This window comes from Delphinus delphis, chromosome 1 (genome assembly GCF_949987515.2).
Source record: "Delphinus delphis chromosome 1, mDelDel1.2, whole genome shotgun sequence".
Lineage (NCBI taxonomy): Eukaryota > Metazoa > Chordata > Mammalia > Artiodactyla > Delphinidae > Delphinus > Delphinus delphis.
This window is the reverse complement of record NC_082683.1, coordinates 181,335,183-181,352,937: the sequence shown is the minus strand read 5'-3', so window position 1 is coordinate 181,352,937 and position 17,755 is coordinate 181,335,183. Positions and strand designations below refer to the sequence as shown.

General features: G+C 39.6%; 1 long non-coding RNA gene across 1 annotated transcript; it reads left to right on the top strand.

Annotated features, from left to right (window-relative positions):
* Nucleotides 1-546: 546 nt before the first annotated feature.
* Nucleotides 547-14,316, top strand: LOC132424991 (uncharacterized). The gene is made up of 3 exons (XR_009519319.1): nt 547-679; nt 10,207-10,433; nt 13,258-14,316. It is a non-coding gene; the product is annotated as an uncharacterized lncRNA (long non-coding RNA).
* The last annotated feature ends 3,439 nt before the right edge of the window (nt 14,317-17,755 follow it).

The window sequence follows — 17,755 nt, the reverse complement described above, 5'->3', positions numbered from 1 at the left end:
TCCAAACTAATTTTACTCCAAAGAGATGGAAATATAAGTTCAATTAAGCAAGTGGTCCTTATGATTTTTGTGCTATGGGTCGCTGGAAAAAAAATCACTAAATTTGAGCAATAAAAGCAAAGTTCCAACTTTTAAAACTAAATTCCCAGGAAAGTCGGCACCGCGTTCTTACCGGAGTATTTACTGAATGAATGTGGCTGGTTAATATGTGCACGACTAAGGAGGAATTCAATATAGAAAAATGTCTCTGGAGACTTTAATTGAAACGAGGTAGAGTTAGGTCCCAGTCCCCAGGATGACGGAGGAGGGATATCCATAAGCCTAAGGTTTCCAGAAAGTGTTCCCAAATGAGAAAACGCCTAATGAACCAAGTTCTTTAGGACAGAGTAATGTGATGTCGGGTGGGAGAAAGACTATTTCAAATGAAAAAAAAAAAAAATAGCAAGGAATGGTGACATAAATAGCCCAGCATTTTTGAAAAACCACAAGTTATTTGGTCTGATGATACCCAAAGGATGAGTAAGACTTAGCTGGGGAAAACGTGGAGGGAAGAGTATTTTAGGCAGAGAAAACAGTGTGTGGGAAGACCCTGGGGAAAGGAGGAACCAGAGGCACATTTGCAGACCTGAAGGGAAGCATTGTGGCTGGAGTATCCCGAGGAGCTGGAGAGGGAACGCAGGTCAGATTGGGTGGCTGGGAGGGGCTGTATCATGCAGTGACTTGTGGGCAAGTTAAAGACTGTATTTTGTCCTTAGTTCACAGAGAAGCTATTAAGGGTTTTACAGAGGGATGATATTTTTAAATGATCACATTGGGCACCATGTGGAGGACAGATTAGGAAGAGAGAAGCACGACCACAGAGAAAACAAAAGCGAGACTTTATTTGCCCAGGCAAGATATGACAGTGATTTGGGCTAGGTTTGTGGTCTTGGCGTTGAAGACAGACAGATATATGATAGGAATGACAAAATGTAAGAGGATTTGGGTGGCAAGGATCAATTTATTTTACAGCTATAGGGAAATAACGGAATTTTAAGGTTTTAAGCTGGGATGTGACTTGATCTGACTGTTCTATGAGAACCATGTAGAAGACCAAAAGAGCAAAGGCAGTCTGGAGTTTTAAAAAATAAGTCAATGAGAAAGAGAAAGAGGGGATAGGATGACAGAAAATATATCAAGAAGATAGAATATTCAGCTCTCGGTGAGTGACGAGTAGGAACAACGGAGGGTGGAATGTCAGATGAGCAGATCTCTGGCTGAGGTACTAGACGGAGGGTTGTGACTTTAGCTGATGTAGAAACTGCAGGAGGAGACAGGAGATTTGGGTAATAAATAATATATGAATTTCCAGATGTGCTCAGTTTGTAGTGGTACCTGGGGGACATCCCAGAGCATGTAGAGATGGTTCTGGGGCTTGGGAGGAAGGTCTGGATGAGTCAGAGAGTCAGTCAGCAAGGTGTAGGTGGTATTTGAAGCCACAGGTTTGGATGATTGTTCTAGAAGCATATTTCAAAACAGGATTCTAAACCTCTTTTGTTGTTGTTGTTTTGCCCAATATGCTGGAAGCTTAAGGCATATGCCCCTCATCAGCAGCTCTTCCCTCCTGCCATGGTTTTGAGTGTGGCCGCAAGATCACCCCAGGGAATGTGAGGGGGGCAGCAACACCACCAAAACTAAATAGACACATTTTTCATAGTCTCCATCTCACCCCCAAGTTATTGAGCCACTAATGTCGATACATAAATGCAGGCATCCCTGAACAACACCAAAACTGCCTGAAATAGTAGCCTCACACAGTGGGCTCTCAGAAAATCGTGTGCTGAAAACAGACCAGAACCACAGAAAATGCCAAGAGAGGTTAAGATAGAAAATGGTTGAAGGGGAAGAAGGAAAACTAGGAAAGATGATACAAAGAAACCAAAAGAAGAGATAAAAACAAGATAAAAACTGTCAAAAATATGTGGGTGAGTTTCACACTTTTTTTTTTAGTGGGGTATAAGTTTTTTTCTGTTAGAGTGTAGTTGGTTTATACCTTTGTGTTAGTTTCAGGTGTACAGCAAAATGATATTGAGTTATACAAGTGTGTATATATATATATAATATATATTCTTTTTCAGATTCTTTTCCCTTATAGGTTATTACAAAATATTGAGTACAGTTCCCTGTGCTATATGGTAGGTCCTTGTTGGTTATCCATTTTATATATGCTAGTGTGTCTATGTTAATCCCAAATTCCCAGTTTATCCCTACTCCCTTTCCTCCTTGGTAACCATAAGTTTGTTTTCTCTGTCAGTGAGTCTATTTGTTTTTTTTGTTTTTCTGCGGTACGCGGGCCTCTCACTGCTGTGGCCTCTCCTGTTGCGGAGCACAGGCTCCAGATGTGCAGGTTCAGTGGCCATGGCTCACGGGCCTAGCTGCTCCGTGGCATGTGGGTCCTCCCGGACCAGGGCACGAACCCGTGTCCCCTGCATCACCAGGCAGACTCTCAACCACTGCGCCACCAGGGAAGCCCTATTTCTGTTTTGTAAATAAGTTGATTTCTGTCATTTTTAGATTCCACATATAAGTGATATCATATGGTATTTGTCTTTCTCTGTCTGGCTTATTTCACTTAGTATGATAATCTCTAGGTCCATCCATGTTGCCGTAAATGACATTATTTCATTCTTTTTAATGGCTGAGTAATATTCCATTGTCTATATGTACCACATCTTGTTTATCCATTCCTCTGTTGATAGACATTTAGGTTGCTTCCACGTCTTGGCTACTGTAAATAGTGCTTCAGTAAACTTCAGTGCTTCAGTGAACATAGGGGTGCATGTATATTTTCGAATTATGGCTTTCTGTGGATATATGCCCAGGAGTGGGGTTGCTGGATCACTCTATTTTTAGCTTTTTAAGGAACTCTATACTGTTCTCCATAGTGGTTGTACCAATTTACATTCCGCCCAAGAGTGTAGGAGGGTTCCCTTCTCTCCACACCCTCTCCGGCATTTATTGTTTGTACACTTCTTAATGATGGCCATTCTGACCGGTGTGAGGTTGTACCTCATTGTAGTTTTGATTTGCATTTCTCTAATAATTAGCGACGCTGAGCATGTTTTCATGTGCCTGTTGGCCATCTGTATGCCTCCTTTGAAGAAATGTGTATTTAGATCTTCTGCCCATACTCTATTTTAACTAATTATTATTTTTATTGAAGTATAGTTGATTTATAATGTTGCATTAGTTTCAGGTGTACAGCAAAGTGATTCAGTTATATATATTCTTTTTCAGAATGCTTTTGCATTATAGGTTATTACAAGACATTGAATACAGTTCCCTGTGCTATACAGTAGGTCCTTGTTGTTTATCTGTTATATATACAGTAGTTTGTATCTGTTAATCCCAACCTCCTAATTTATCCCTCCCCCCGCAACTTTCCCCTTTGGCAACCATAAGTTTGTTTTCTATAATATGTCTGCAAGTCTATTTCCGTTTTATCACACTCTGTTTTAGTTGTCTCTCTCCCCTAATTTAAATAGATCTCAGGCTTTTGTCCACCAAAACTAATAATAAGCACTCGGGCAATCATCTCTGAGCTGTATCATAAATGAGGCAAATTTAGGATGAACCATGTTTCCCAGTAAGATAGCCTTCCTTGAACACCACCCCTTTACCCATCACTCAAAACAAATGTCAGAAAGCCAGGGAATGAGAATGATTTCACTCCAGGGATAACTTATTGGTAATAGTAAACCACTACCAAACATTTTTTAAAATGAAGTATTAGTAACAAATTGTGTAAGACAAACCCCACAAACAATCACGATATTACAATACACAAGTGTGGGGAGATGCTGAGACTGGGGATCGCTTAACTGGGCTGGGAGCTCGTTTGAACTTTTGTCTTCTGAGCACCTGGCATATGGCGGGCACTCAATAAATGTCCAACAAAGCAGAGCACATTGAATTTCCAAACTGAGGAACCGGAGTTTTCTTTACCTTCCGCTTTCAGGAATGCTTCTGATCTGGTATGTCTTCCCTCTGGCTGGCCACCACCTACTCGCTCTCAACACCTTTGCTTAGGCATCACCACCAAAAGCCTTCCTCCAGCCTCCGACCCCTCTCTTTCCCCCTGGATTGCCCCCTCCCCCACCATCATCTCGGGGCTGAGTTAGATGCCCCTTGTGCAAACTGCTAAGCAGTAGAGGTTCTCAAGGGAGAGCCATTTCACATCCCTCCTTTGTGACGTCTAGCGATGTCTGGAGACATTTTTGGCTGTCAAAATTTGGTAGGGAGGCAGTGCCCCTGGCATCTGTTGTGCAGAGGCCAGGGATGCTGCTAAACGTCTACAATGCACAGGACACGCCCCAGCAACTGAAAATTATCCAACTTAAAATGCCAGTAATACTACGGCAGAGAAGCCCTATGCTAAGCATTCTTTGTGTGTATCTGTCCTTATACTTACCATGTTGTATTATAGTTCTTTGTTTGTATCTATACTTTATACCCTTTAGAGAAAGAAACTTTTATCCACTTTATTCAAATTATCTGGCACCACAGATCACAATGTTGCACTTACAAACCAAGGGTCATGAATTAATTTGTTGCTGGAACCTTTTGTTTATTTCTCGTGTCTGGCCTCAAACCTAAAACGTGAATGACTGAATATATGCTAGTTAATTCTTGACTACTTCGAATTCATCTCTCATCTTCCAGCCCATTCACATGATTTGGAGAAATTTACCAGCTTGTTATCTTAGTATTTCAAATTAGAATCTGTTGTTGTGTGCGATGTGGAGTTTTTATTCCTTACAATTATGCATACAATGTTAAAACTAAAGTTTTTCCAAGCATTAATCCTTGGGATACCATACCACTCACATTTCTCCATGATATAAAGTATCTCCTTCTTTTCTCCACTGGCTTCCATCTTTGCTAAGGCTCCCTAGGCATGGCAAAATAGGCTGCAGGACTTATGGTAATTCTATTGCCCAACGGTTCTCACTGGAGACAGATTTTTGAAAGCCTCAAATCCATTTCCAACTAGGACCCCTTGTTCTCCCTTATCTGCATTTTATTTACCTACTCCACGAACTGACAGAGGTTAGTTTGGTGTAATTTCCTTTTACAGAGAGCCGCTGATGCCTATTCCTCTGTTAGTTTTGTGTTTAAATGTTCAGTGGATTTGTTTTCTGTTCCTTTTTCAGCTGGTAACTTGTGAGGCCCCCTCAAGGGATAACATTAGCTCCTCTGAACAATCTGGACAAGAGATATCAACCCACCAGGCAGGGGATGCTGGCAGTGGGGCTCCTGGGAGATGAGCATGTGTCTGATTTCCCACGGAGCTCATCTAACGCTGCACCCCAAGGTATACATATTCCCCTCAACTCGGTGTCTCTACTGTTAAGGTTATATTTACTACTACCCTGTCTTTAAGAAAAGGGAGAACGCGGCACAGTAGCACAAACAAGGACTTTGGAGTCCAAAAGACCTGCCTTTGAGACTCAGCATTGTTATTTGTTTGGTTCTGTGACCAGCAACATTCTTAACCCCATTTTCCTTATCTGTAAGCAGGAGGTAATATCTACTTCAGATGCTTAAGGAATTAACACGTGCAAATATTTAGCAAGGGATCTGACTTATACCAGGTATTCAATAAATTAGAGCCCCTCCTTTTCCCAATAACTTAGTTATAGATTATCACATAACAGTGAATTAGAGAGTTCAAGTATAAGAGCTACTCCGAAACCCTTTTTCTAATGACAGAGCAATGAGTGCATTGAATCACAGCAACAAATTTGATCTTCTGCATGAAAGACACAAAATGTAGTGAGAGCCACAGTGTGGCTTTTCTTCGGGGACTTCCTCTGTGGTCATGGAGCTCCGTGGACTCCTCTGATAAAGTATCCCCAGGCAGCTAGCTCTCTGTTGGATGGGCAACACACTAGGCTTCTATTATTCTCGATTTTCATGTGGTTGCCTCTTTTCTCTCAATCTCAAGGACCATAGATTCCAGCTGGTTAATACATTGCATACTGTGCAGTAGATGCTATTTTAAATTAAGGCACTATATGAGAACATGCAAGAAGCATATAAAACCCATTTGACTTTTTTGACATTTCCATACTTTTCTGCATAAATACTTAGAGGACACCTTTCAAATCTCCCCAGTGGTCCGTCACAGCTAATCTCAAGGGAAATACAAAACACAGCAACCGAGTCCCGAGAAATACGATAAAAGCAAGTGACTCAAAACCTCAGGTGGCCCCATCCTGCATGTTTTCTTTTCCACAGGATTTTGTGCCTGGGTGATCACTTTTCCTTCAGTAAGGAGTAAATTGTATCTTAGCTGCTGCCCTTGCATATTCGGGACACCACAGATCTTTGATTGCCGAGACATTGCATGTTGCATACAGAGCTGGCTTTAATGACGTGTTCACGGGAAATTAATCTGCCTCGTCAGGGAATTGACACTCATCTCAGCTGCTCTGGAGACGGGAGTTGCTGATTTGTTTGCCAAGTGGATGGCTTCTCTGAGATCAGCATTCAAATGCTGCATTGTTAGTAATAATAATATGCTAAAGCTCTTCTAACACTCAAATATGTTTCTCCTAAAGCCTGACAAATGCTTTCAATCTTCGATGGTCTGTATTTTAAGTAGGATCTTAGCTCTGGGAACTTAAAAACTTTGTTTTCATGATGGCAACTTAGACCTGTCTTCTCAGTTGATCTCATACCATTTTCACATAAATTAAATGCCTAAAACTCATTTAAGAGGAAAACATTCGGAGGCCCTTTGCATTCCTGTATCCACTCTTGTGAGTTTCTCTGTCAAAAAACATTGACTGTTTCTCAAATATCACTAAGAACATGTAGATTTAAAAAGATAATGAATGAGCCAAGTTGAGGAAATCCCTACTATCCTTTGTGCTCAATTCCCAAAGTAAGAGACGATTGTATGTTTGGATTTGTAACAAACAGACACGACTTGTAAACGTTTAGACATTTGCTTATGGCAGTATGTGTGTGTGAAAACAAATGTCGCAAGTCCAATTCTTAGCCCACAACTCAAAGGCATACGAAGTAGAACTTCCTTTCCTTCTCTGTCACTGAATTCACTTTCTACTTTTAACCTCAGTTGTCCTCAGTTTTCATTTTGGTTCTAGTTCTTTAAGAGGAGATCAAAGGTTGAGGGTGGGGGAGGTCTGATCTGTTCACTGGTTTTAAAATTGCTTATCCACTGTATTATGTATCCACTGTCACATCCTCATGCCCTCTGGTCCTTCATCCAGGACTCGTATTGTCCCTTTTAAGGCTGTAAGGCTGACTTGCATTGTCCCTCATTCCTAACCTCAAGGCCTGGTGGGCTTTTGCCCTTGCCATTTTGGTGCCTCTCCTTAGTGCATAAGCATCATTTTCTTGCTCCCAGATAACACTGGCCATGGGAATTCTGTGGAATTAACACCCTATTAACTTGTAGGTCACCCTTGAGCGTGTGTATGACTGCCCTTGCTCTGTCTTTTGTAGCAGGCTGTAGGGGCATAGTTTCTGCTCCTGTTGGCTCTGCAAAACTACCTAGGATTCTGCATTTCTGCAATGGGTGTTGGACTCGCACCAAATGGAGAGAGCAGTTTCTCACAAATCCAGCAGTTTACTCTCTCCTGGCTTCCTTCTAACGAGCTTCCCACACCAATCTGGGAGAAGCAAAATTTGTCTCTAGACAGGGAACCCTCCTCTGAGTTTTTCAGAGGTGTTTTGAATCTGTTGTTTGGGCCACACCTCCCCTGGAGGCTTTTGCTTTCGGCAATAAAAAGGTAGAGATGGCTCCTTTTCCCTCCACTTGTATTATATTAAATCTCTTCCCTAAGGCATTGAGAGCTTAATGGCCTGAGTACTCAAATTGGAGAAAGGTTAAGTAGTAAAAGGAAACACAGGTATAAAACCTTGGTTCATATTTCCGAATATTGTCACACTTCACTAAATATTACTGTTTTAACTATGTGTCATGCTAAGTATTAAAATTTTAAGAGAGCTTTATATTTTATAGAACACCTTATTTTTAGCATATATATGATCCAGCAATCCCACTCCTGGGTATATATCCAAAAACAAAAACACTAATTCAAAAACATACATGCACCCCAATGTTCATAGCAGCATTGTTTACAATAGCCAAAATATGGAAGCAACCCAAGTGTCCATTAACAGATGAATGGATAAGGGAGATGTGGTGCACACACACACACACACACACACACACACACACACACATGTGCACACACAATGGAATATTAGTCATAGCTAGTGGGAAGCAGCTGTATTGCATGGGGAGATCAGCTGGTGCTTTGTGACCACCTAGAGGGGTGGGATGGGGGGGTGGGAGGGAGACGCAGAGGGAGCAGATATGGGGAAATATGTTTATGTAAAGCTGATTCACTTTGTTATACGGCAGGAGAAATTTTGACCTTTGCAACAACGTTGATGGACCCAGAGAGTATTATGCTTAGTGAAATAAGTCAGAGGAAGACAAATATTGTTTCATCACTTACATATGGAAACTAAAAAATAAAACAAACAAATGTATATAACAAAATGATACATAAAGAAAACAAATTAGTTGATACCAGGGAGGAGAGGGAAGAGGGGATGGGCAAATAGGGGTAAGAGATTAAGAGATACAAGCTACTGTGTACAAAATAAACAACAAGACTATACTGTACAGCACGGGGGAATACAGTCATTATTTTGTAATAACTTTAAATGGAGTATAATCTATAAAAATATTGAATCACTATGCTGTATAGCTGAAACTAATATAATGTTGTAAATCAACTACACTTCAATTAAAAATAAAAAAATGCAAAGCATAGAGTGAGGTACCCTAAGGAAGCACAGACATCTAAAAAAAGTCAGTATTTAGATACCTATAGGTAAAGGGAATCCTAAATATATATGTCTCTTAGGTCTTTATTCCAAATGACCTTGAAATTTTCTGACTCTGAAAATCAATTTTCCCAAATTAGGTCTCTTGAAAACGAGTCTCTGCAAATAACAAGCAGAAAGATGAAGAAGGAATAAAAGGATAGAAATCGGCCAAAGACCAAATTATATTTGGCTGCTTAGATTTCAGCACTGATTTTACTTTATTTTTCCAACTATGGTAAATATCATGAGACCCTATCAACCCTTACAAGCACGTAGAATGCCTTTTTATATCCTGTTTTCTCTGATTTTATATCCTATAACCATCTTCATCAACTGCCCTTTGCCAAATGTTTGTTCCTCTTAGGATCCTTCCTTCCTCAGGCTAAGTTAGTTATCTCTTTCCTTAGGCTTTCCAAGTACCTTGTCTCACTGTGAGAATGAATCACAAGTTGCATTTATTTCAATAGATGTCAATTTTCTCTACTATAGACTGTTTATAAATTTTTACTGTTTTTTTTTTACTTTTGTATCACTGATGCCCAGCATAGCATTTGGATGTTCATTAAATGTTAAGTGTGGCGGAAAAGGCAGGTAAAGAGTAAACTGTGTCCTGGTAGAGCTGGGCCTTAAAGTTCATTTATTCATTCAATTAGTGAATCAGTCATCCAAAAATACTTCTTGAGCACCTACTATACGCTAAGCACTGCCTAGGCATTAGCTGTAGTACAGTGAACAGAAGAGAAAAATTCCCCATTCAGCTTACTTTCTAATAGAGGATGAAGACAATAAAGAAACAAATAAATAGAGAAAATATTAGGTTGTGATCAGTGATCTGAAGGAAATAAAGCAAAGTAGAGAAAGAGAGGGACCCCAGATTGGGAGGATATCATCTTTTACAGAGAGCAGTTCCAAAAGGTCTGACCACCTCAAATAAGGTTATATTTGGGCAAAGATCTAAAAGGATGTGTGAAACAGATGATGCAGATATTAGGGCTGGAGGAGAGGAGGGACCACTCCATGCAGAGGAAACAATAAATGCAACGGTTCTGAGGCAAAATGGTTCCCACTGTGTTTAAGCAACAGTACTGAGGCATGTAGGCAAAGAAGGGGCATGGCAGCTAACTAGGTCTGAAAAGTCTTTTATGCAGGTATTTTTAGTCTATGACAAAGGTTTTGGATTTTATTCTAAGTGTCATGGGATTTCATTAGAAGGTTTTGGAACGTAAGATTGATATGATATTAAATCATGATTGACATGACTTTAGTGTTTAAAGTATCACTCTGAACACTGTGTAGAAAAGCCTGTATGGGAGCAGCGGTGACCGCGGGACCACTGGCCAGGAGGCTACTGCGACAGTGCAGGAGAGAGCTGCTGAGGGCTTAGACCCAGGCTGTGAGAAGTGTGCTGATTCTGGATTCATCTAGAAGACAGAGAACAAAGGATTTCCTAATGGAATGGAATGGATGGTGAGATGCACATCTGAATTAAAGACTCCTTTGGGATTTGGGGCTTGACAAACTTGGTAAGTGGCCCTGCTCCATCCTGTGTAGAGAACAGTGAGGGAAGAGCTGGTTTGGGGGTGTAAGTAAGGGAGCAGATGAATCAAGAGCTCTGCTCTAGACATTGTTGGGGAGGAAAAGCTTTCCTTGACCCTCTAAGCGTCTGGGTTGGGTCGGAAAATTAAACTGACAAAGACAGATTCACAGGAGAAAAGCATGTACATTGTATTAAATTTTTATGTATATGGGAGTTTTCACAAGACAATGAAGACCTGAAGAAGTGACCACAGCAGGAAGTTTTTATCCCTTCCAAACAAACAATCCATTTGTGAAGAATTGACAAGACTAAGGATTTGGTTGAGGGGTAGTAAGTGGTGAAGTGGTAGCTAGGAAGATGAAGGTTAGTTTAACAAGGTTTGCTAATCTTGTGAAAGCAAGATTTTTCAGCCCGCGATTCCCTGTCTCTGGTGATAAGAATGTGTTCCCTCTTCCAGATACAGGGACGGTATCTTTCACATAGGAGTTTCATGACCTGTTTCAGAGAAGAGGAGAGGGGGGAACAGGTCAGAGTGCCCTTCCTGCTTCTGCCTTTTAGAAAATTCCTGTGGTTTAAGGTATTTAATATGTCAAGATGCCCTATTTGGGGTAGCATGTCCTGAGCCCCATCAACATGTTTACTGTGAGGTGTCTATTTGACATACAGGTGGAAGTGTGGAGTAGGTGGTAAAAATGAGAGTCAGCAGTGTAGGGGAGAATGTGACACTGGGGATGTGAATCTGGAAGTCAAGAAAATGGGTGAGATGAGAGAGAGAGAGAGAGAGAGAGAGAGAGAGAGGGAGGGAGAGAGAGAGGGAGGGAGTGGGCAGAGAGGGAGGGAGGGGGAGGGAGAGAGGGAGGGAAAGGGAGAGAAAGAGAGAAAGGGAGAGAGAGAGAGAAAGGGAGAGAGAGAGAGAAAGGGAGAGAGAGAGAGAAAGGGAGAGAGAGAGAAAGGGAGAGAGAGAAAGGGATCCGAGGATTGAGGCCTGGGCACTTCAAAGTTTAGTCAAAATAAGTCGAAGAGAAGAGGATGGAGAAAAAGAAAAAGTGTTGCTCCTCTATCTCTGAAGTCCAGGTAGCCAAAGTATGTCAGAGTTTGTAGATGGCGGTCAGCTGTGTCACACGAGGCTGAAAGGCAGGATAGGATAAGGACTGAGAATTATGGATTGACTTTGGCAATAACGTGGCCATTGAAGACACTAACAGTCAGTTTCAACAGAGTAGTGGGGACTAAAGTCATTGGAGTGTGTTCAGGAGAATTGAAGGAGCAGTGGAAACAGTAAGTATGCACAGTTCTTTATAGGAGATTTATTATAAAAGGAGTAGATAAATAAGGTGCCGCTAGACATAGGTTTGGGTCAAGCGAAAGATTATTATATTTTTAAGTTTTAATCTTGAAATGACAGTTGATGCCTAAGATGCTACAAAAGTATTACAGAGATCCTGTGTTCCCTTTACCCAGCCTCACGGTAATATTAAAGGGTTTAAAATAAGATGTATCACATTTTTGTGTTCTTGTGAGAATTATCCAGTGTATCGGGGAAAATGGATGATATAGGATAAATGGAGGTAATTGTATCTGTGAAGCTCTTTAGTAGGTGAAGGGATAAGATCTAGTACACAAGTGGAAAAGTTGGACTCAACTATGGTAAATATCATGAGACCCTATCAACCTTACAAGCACATAGAATGCCTTTTTATATCCCGTTTTCTCTGATTTTATATTCTATAACCATCTTCATCAACTGCCCTTTGCCAAATGTTTGTTCCTCTTAGGATCCTTCCTTCCTCAGGCTAAGTTAGTTATCTCTTTCCTTAGGCTTTCCAAGTACCTTGTCTCACTGTTAGAATGAATCACAAGTTGCATTTATTTCAGTAGATGTCAGTTTTCTCTTTTTCTCTACTATAGACTGTTTATAAATTTATACTGTTTTTTTTACTTTTGTATCACTGATGCCCAGCATAGCATTGGATGTTCATTAAATGTTAAGTGTGGGGGAAAAGGCAGGTAAAGAGTAAACTGTGTACATATTTATTACATATTTATTGGTGGGAACGTGTATGAATTTATCAGATTGCTTCTGTTTTCTCCTGAAATAAGAAGTGGAACATGTGAAGATATGATGAGGTGTTGCTGGGTTGGAGATAAAGGGAAAGAGTCACCTAGAAGAGGGCCAATCTCTGGACTAAGAAAATGCAGTAGGATCACGATTAACCCTAAGGCCTCTATAGGGTTTGTGGTCATCATATGAAAGTGAGACTAATCAGTCTCATAGTTTGTTTTTCTTCAGTTATATTCAGTTGTTCGGCTGAAGGTGAAGAACAAACAGAGAGTTGAATTTTAGCCAGGGTTGGCGTTTCAACCAGAAAGTAGGACAAAGAGAGACAGGGGTAAGATAATCAGAGATGTGCTTTAAGGAGTGATTTCTTTGATGGATCACGGAATCTAAACTGAGTAAGGAAGGAAGAGAGGATATAAGGTAAAGAATGGTCAATGGCCTGGAAATCCCAGCAGAGTCAAACCTGTTCGGAGTTTAGATACTGGAGTGAATGTGCTTGAAGCGCAGGCAGTAGAAGTCAGGGGAATGCCTGGAGATTGTGGAACCAGTGCAGATGTTGGATAATAAGCACGGAAGGAAAAGTCTGAGGTGAAGAGTCACCAAGGTTATGATAGTGGTAGTTTTGGAGAGAGCAGCCATAAATCAGATCATAAAAGATTTGAGGAGAGTGGGGGAGGGACCCAGACATCTCTGCATGACAAGCCAGAACCAGCAGCATACGATGCTTTTGTTTTTCTTTTTCTTTTTTTAGAAAAAAACAAACACCCCAGCACCCCCTCTGGACAGACACTGCCATGCAGAAGGTCAACTTGGAAGTGAATGGTTCCTTTGAACCCCTTAGAAACAGGAACCTCACTCAACAGGATGCATCCCTGAGCCAGGGCTTCTGGCTTAGCAAGAAGAGGTCCGGTGTTCCCGTCAGATTGGAAGTTACTGTGCAGGCACTCCTGTGCCCCTGCACAATCTGGCTGGAGTAGGTGACGAAAACTCAAAGTCTCTGGGCATTTTGCGGAAAAAGGAAGAAGCAACCTTCCAGAAGCAGTGACTAAGAATAAGAACACTAACTCCCTTCCCCCAACTCAACTGTATGTGAGTGTGAAAGGAAAGGAATCATTTTCTGTGGAATCAGTATCCTCAGGGAGTATCCACGCTCTAGCAGAAGAAGGTAAAGATACTTTCACAGACCCATCGTGATGAGCATATAGGGATTTTACCCGTGAAAAGTAATGTGTCTCATAGGCACAATGGAGGGGTCTGAGGATAAGACTGAATCTTGGGCTTCTTGTGAAGATTAAAATAATTTTGGATGAAGAGAATAATAGGATTAATCCTGATTGCATCTTGAGATGAGATGAATAATCAATTCTAATTATTACCTCCTTTCATCAAGAATTCTGGGACTTCCTTGGTGGTGCAGTGGTTAAGAATCCACCTGCCAATGCAGGGGACACGGGTTTGAGCCCTGGTCTGGGAAGATCCCACATGCCACGGAGCAACTAAGCCTGTGCGCCACAAATACTGAGCCTGCGCTCTAGAACCTGTGAGCCACAACTACTGAGCCCACGTGCTGCAACTACTGAAGCCCGCGTGCCGAGAGCCTGTGCTCTGCAACAAGAGAAGCTACTGCAAAGAGAAGCCCGCGCACCGCAACGAAGAGTAGCCCCCGCTCGTTGCAACTAGAGAAAGCCTGCACGCAGCAACAAAGACCCAATGCAGCCAAAAATAAATAAATAAATTTAAAAGAAAAAGAATTCTGTGGCATTCTTGATGAAGTGGAAATGCTGGTGGAGTGAAAATGTGATTGACCCAAACGGGCTACCTTTGCCCACTTTTGTCTGATTTGGCTGAGTTTAGTGTGGAAGCTACAAGAGGGACTTACACAGAGAATTAAGGGTACACCAGAATATGAATCACTACTACCCTTAAAAAATATCTCATTTATTCTGAATAAATTGATATAGAATTTGTCTTATTTTGATCTGAGCTGAACGAGAGCTTACTATTTTATGCTATTTGAAGATAAGGTTTCCTCAGCAAATTATTAATACAAACGATATTGCAGATGTTTAACTTACTTAGAAGTACTCTTTCCATGACATTTGCACATAAATGTGTGAAACTGATACTGTTAATTACAAATGAGTCATTTAATGTGTTATAAATATATATATGAGTGCATTTTCACACAGTAAAACCCTATTTATGATAAATACTCCCCCAAAGTGTGCCTCTGTAAATATAAAAATGCATGCTTATTCTAGCTGGAAGTGTTTTCAATTTTGTCTCAACAACAGAAATCTTAATTTTCATCCCAGTTTTACAATCGTAGATAGCTAGTAGCATCTAGTCTTGCTTCCTTACTTAATTCTAATGAACCCCTAAATCTTTAATTTAGTAATGGCCTATTAACCTATAAGTTACCTCCAGACCTCTTCAAAGAAGTACGCAGCTTGGAGTAGTATCAAAAAACTCTACAATGGAAATTAGCCCTGATTCTGCTATTAACTAACTATCAAACCTCCACGAAATCACTTTACTTCATAAAACATCAGTTACTTACAGAGATTGAACCAGACGAGCTTTTGAAGTTCCTGTCAACTCTGAAGTCCATGACCATTATTAAGTCTTAAATTAACAATGACCCAACTTTTCAAATGTGGCGTGTAGAGAAAAACTCCCTAAATTTAATAATTGAAATTCATAAGCATCTATTTATTTATTTAACGTCATGTCAATAATGCTTACTAAAAAGTGGATGATACAGAAAGACCATACCATATTCTATATCAAACAGAACTTTTAAAATAACATTTTTCTAGAGATTGTCATACTAAGTGAAGTAAGTTAGAGAAAGACAAATATCATAGGGTATCACTTATATGTGGAATCTAAAATAATGAGACAAATGAACTTATTTACAAAACAGAAATAGACTCACAGACATAGAAAACAAACTTAAGGCTACCAAAATGGAAAGGGGGGGAGGAATAAACTAGGAATTTGGGATTAACAGATACAAACTACCATGTATAAAACAGATAAACAACAAGGACCTACTGTATACCACAGGGAACTATATTCCACATCTTGTAATAACCTATAATGGAAAAGAATCTGAAAAATTATATATAACTGAATCGCTTTGCTGTATACCTAAAAAACTGTAAATCAACTACATTTCCGTAAAAAAAAAAACATCTTTCTAATTGAAAAATAAAGGCATATTGGCTATTGAAAAGTTGCAAAATAAAACTAAAGACAACAAAAATTTCACTACCAATCCCCACAATCATTATTTTTTTATATACATGCTTGTCTCCTTTCTATGAGTACATATTAATAAACTTATGCAAATGAACATACAGATTTATAAATTATTTTATTTCCCTCATAATAGTGTCATTAAAAGTATGTATTTCTAAAAGATAATTTTAACTTTCACCTCTAGTCATGATGGAGCAACTGTTACCAGATTTGCCTGATAGGAAATGATTGGAAAACTGGACTAAATATTCTAAAAAATTAATAAACAGAAACCTCAATTAAATAGTTGGGAGACCAGAAGGGGAAGCTCTCACACTCTGTGACAAGAGCAGAGCCTAACAGGAAGAAGAAAGACTCCTTACTTGCAAAAACTCAGCCAATGAAAATCCATGGACTACTTGTTTACTATAGCCCTCCCGACTTCCTTTTTCTCTCTACAAAATCAATCTCCTTAACCTTGTCATGTGGGGGCTTGCAGGTGGCTCACCATATTTGCAGATCCCAAATTGCAATTCTCTGCTGATCTCGAATAAAGCCATCTTTGCTGGAAAAATATCTGACAGTCTAATTGTTTCAGGTCAACAATATGAAACAATTGTTTACAGGCATTGAACAACAAGCAGCCCAAGTGTGTGATTACTAAGATGGGAGGAAAAACAAGCCCTAATATTACCCTGGCTTTCTGGCTGGAGGCACTTTCCAGTGCAATGCAAGGAAGCATGATCTAAGCAGAGCACGTTGCATATAGCAGAGTAATGAGTGTGTGGGGAGGCCAACATGGCTGGCATTTAAAAGGCAGAGCACCAGAAAGGAAAGCAGTACATAAAAAGGAAATTCCAAAATCACATGGAGGAAACTCTTGAGTCTGTGGCCAAATACTAAATAGAGGTTTTAAAAAGGTAAACCTAATAGGGCTAAACTATCTTTACAGACTACTATAGAACCTTCCTAATAGAGCTTAAAAATAAGCCTCAAAAAATTTGGGTGACCCACAATAAGTTACATGCCTACCAAACAAACAAAACCTATCTAGATCTTTAATAGCGAATAACATACAGATCTTCAACAATATAACATTCATAATGTCAACCATCTAATCCAAAACTGCTAGACATGTGAGAAAAATCAGTCACTAGAAACAGACCCAAGTATAATGAAAGAATGTTTATATATTTCAAGGATTTAAAAGAAATTTAACATAATTAGGAGGAAAATGAAAGATTTAAAATAACCAAATGAAACTTTTAGAGCTGAAAAAAAAATAATCTGAAGTAAAAAATATTCTGGATGGGATTACTAGGAAATTAGACATTTCAAAAGAAAAGATCAGTTAACTTAAAGACTTTATGAGAAATTATCCAAACTGAAGTGGGGTGGGGAAAAAACTGGAAAATATAACTAATAGAGTGTTGGTAGGCTCTGGAAAAATATCAAGTGTTCTAATATATGTTGCTTCCCATATCAGGAATAAAAGATAGGACATCACTACAGATACTATGGACATGTAAAGATAAGAGATTTTATGACCAATTTTATGCCAATAAATTTGACAACTTAGATAAAATAAATGGATTTCTTGAAAGATACAAATTACCCAAACTGGAAGATTAAAATTCTGACTAGCTTCATACCTAAGAGAAAAAATTGAATTCATAATATAAACCCTCTCAAAAATAACTTCTGGTCCAGGTTGGAATCACTGGTGAATTTATCAAACATTTAAGTAATAAATTATACAAATCTTTCTGCAACCCTTTCAGAGAGTAGAGGAGAAGGAAACATTTCTCAACCCTATATATCCCAGTATTAAAACCAGAGAAATATATTAAAAGAAAAGAAAATTAGAGGTCAACATCCTTCCTGAACACAGTTGCATAAATCCTTAATAAAATATTAGCAATACAATTTATGGTATCAAGACCAGATGGAATTTATCCCATTAATGCAATATTAACATTAAAAAAATAGGGCTTCCCTGGTGGCGC